The sequence below is a fragment of the Rhinoraja longicauda genome, chromosome 10 (assembly GCF_053455715.1).
Source record: "Rhinoraja longicauda isolate Sanriku21f chromosome 10, sRhiLon1.1, whole genome shotgun sequence".
Lineage (NCBI taxonomy): Eukaryota > Metazoa > Chordata > Chondrichthyes > Rajiformes > Arhynchobatidae > Rhinoraja > Rhinoraja longicauda.
The window spans coordinates 35,891,747-35,895,175 of NC_135962.1; positions in this window are offsets into that span (position 1 = coordinate 35,891,747).

The following is a 3,429-nucleotide window of genomic DNA, read 5'->3' on the forward strand; positions in this document are numbered from 1 at the left end:
CGTGGATATTTAATCGTCGTTCCATTGTGTCTAATAAAACAAATACACAGAACATTAAATACTTACAAATATTATTACAACATATTACATATTTCAGGAAAATTGAAAATTATGATTTCAATGCATATGAAAAGTAGACCCTGAACAAGGATTCTTCAGAGCTCAACGTACCATTTCAGAGCACCTCAGAAGTGCGAACATCCGAAAGCCAATGATTAAGTAACGCACCATATTAATATATCCATCGACGCCTAAATATTGGATACTGTAGGTTGACTGGTCTTCCGAGACACAAATAGTTTAATATGTTCGATGTGGAGTGTTGTTCCACTTATTATTTATTTCTCTTTATCCTAATCAGATTATGTAGAATTGACTACTTTTTGGATATATGGCCGTTCTTCAGCAGATTGCCATTTCTACGAAATTTAGTACGATGTTACACAATGCAGCATCTAGCTCTGTATCCAAGCAAACACAACACATGGGAAACATTAGGCTGTATATTTGATGAAGTTTGAGCAACAATTTATGTTTGTTTCGGCAGCCTTTACATGAATAATGAATCTCACGTGAACGAAGTGCGCTAACATTTTGCAGAAGATTCATCGTTGCGAACAACTATAGGAAAGTAATAGGGACAAACAATCGCAGTCCTCTCGTTACACGCATCCGATTCTAGCGTTTCCAACAAACTAACGTTAAACTAGGCCAACCGGTCAGCGCATATATCCGACAGGAGAGGTCAGTGCCGACCATAAGAGGTGTTCCTCAATGTTTGAAGGAAACGCAATATGGGCAGCCAAGGTAATGTTTAAAGTGTCCCTGAAAGGTGTTTTAAGGTCCCTTAATGTGTTCCTAAATCTCTATTTCATACGGGGAATTTTTTAACTAAAATGGCCAATGGAGAAAGATTTCTCTGTGTTCTTGTCCCCGTATTCTTAAATCATCCATAAAAAACATGTACCATGGAATCTGGAATCGAAGCGCCGCTTTCCCCTCTGTACATGATCAGCAGTAAGTCGGCAATATTTCGCACATCCAGCACACTGGAGATATGGCAGTGTATTCAATTAAAAATATACAATCAGCCGAAACATTGTCAGGTATGTCTCACGGTTGCCTTGTGGATTACGGTACTTTGAAATGACAGGGAAGTCTAATTCCTGACATAAACTCAGTGTACGCCGTGCCAGTGTAATTATTTATGTAATGTCTATTTGGACAGGAGACAGGGTTCATTTGTCATTACTGTTCTTGCATCGGGGGTCAGAATACACATCAGATAGCGGCGCAGAATCGGAATTAATATTTAAAAGGTGAATTCGCCCTCCCTTGCTCGTAAAGTTGCCATACAGTGCCAAAGGCAGGCACTACACGGAGACAGGCCGACAGGAATGGACAGTGCGAACACATCAGGACCTGACACGTTTTAGGAAATGTAAATACACAAAAAAACCTTGGACAAAACGATTTGCTCCTTTGAATAAGGCGCCCCGTGAAAATTAATTAGGAAGCATTCTTAAAAACAAGAATGGAAAATTGCGATTAGAAGTAAACGATTAGAAAAAGATCAGTTCGGTCTATGATAAAATGTAAATGCTGCTCCGAATGCCTCATTTGATTCACCTTTTCATTCGGCCACTTTGAGAATTAAACATTTCTTCTGTTATTCTACAGAATAATTCTTTTAATCTTAGTTATTTTTTCAAGTATTCGATGTTATCTCTTCAATCAGAAGTACCCCGCCAAACGTGTTGGGATATGTGCGCGGCGCCTCCAGTGAAACTGGCATCTCTTGGCATGTGTAGGTGCCTCTCCTAAACCGCACAGAAAGCGCCTGAAGTCCGATCTAATCGCGTACGCTACAACCATCAGGTAAAACATGGCACCATGCTTTAAATCTTGACTCAATCTTATGCAAAATTGCCATGTGAAATCTGCAATGATATTTGATCAAATGCGTACTTAAAGCAAATATATTCTGTTTTTGTTTGTGCGCCTGTCAAATTTGACATTTCGACTCATAACACATCAATCATTTGGGGCATGTTCGCTTGAATTTTTTTGTTGCACTGGTATTGATGTTACCAATTTATTGACTTTTAGTTTATTATATTTATTATATGTTTGGGATATTTATTCACAAAATGCTGGAGTAACTCAGCAGGTCAGGCAGCATCTCGGGAGAGAAGGAATGGGTGACGTTTCGGGTGGAGACCCTTCTTCAGACTGTTTGGGGTTGTCGATTATTTGGCCTCTGTTAATTTCCCCGAATGTGATCGATGGTCGGCGTGGACTCGGTGGGACGAAGGGCCTGTTTCCAATCTGCAGTCCCTTCTTACACGTGTATCTTTTAATCTGTGTGCATTGTGTTTACAGGCCTATTATGCTGCTGCAAGTAAGAATTTAATCGTTTCCTTGTCAGTACATCTGACAATTAAATACTATTGGCTCTTGGAAAATAACCTCTCTCTCAATGTCAGCAAAACTAAAGAGATGATCGTGAACTACAGGAGACAGCGGGGGAGTGGACACCTCCCCATCCACATCGGTGATGCTGAGGTTGAAAGGGTCAGTAGCTTTAAGTTCCTCGGTGTGCACATCACTGAGGACCTTTCCTGGACACTGCACAGGGACACAATAACAAAGAGCAAGCGGCTCTTTTTCCTGAGAAGACTGAGGAAGTTTGGCATGAACGCCTGCATCCTCACAAACTTCTACAGAAGCACAATCGAGAGCCTGCTGACAGGCTGCATTACAGTCTGGTACGGGAACTGTTCTGCCCACAGCCACAAATCACTACAGAGAGTGGTGAAGACGGCACAACACACCACTGGCAACTGTCTCCCGGCCATTCAGGACATTTTCTACCGGCGGTGCCTGCGGAAGGCACACAGCATCATCAAGGACCACAGCCACCCAGCACGCAGGCTGTTCTCCTTGTTACCGTCAGGCAGACAATACAGGAGTATGGCTGCGCGTACCACCAGACTTAAGAACAGTTTCTACCATCAGGCTTCTGAACTCATAAACACATTTCACATCATATATGTTGATTGTTTTAATATTGTCTTTTTACCTTACTAATGTCATTTTTATCTTATTTATCCTTGGACTATTACTGCTGAGGTGACCCGTTGTCTTGTCAAATACATTTCATTGTATCGTTGACCTCGTGCCAACCTACATATGACAAATAAAATAATTATTATTATTGATTGGGAAACGAATATTTTAACATTTTTTTGCATGAGACTCACTAGGAATCCCGTCCCTTCCCTTCCCCTTAGCACAACGAACAAGAAGGCTGCAATGGTCTAGGTTGTAGCTGAATGCGCTTCACACCACAAGCCATCGAGTCTCTACACCTATCATCCCACCCCGATTCACAAACCCCATCAAATTATGAAACTCCAACTCTCTGGC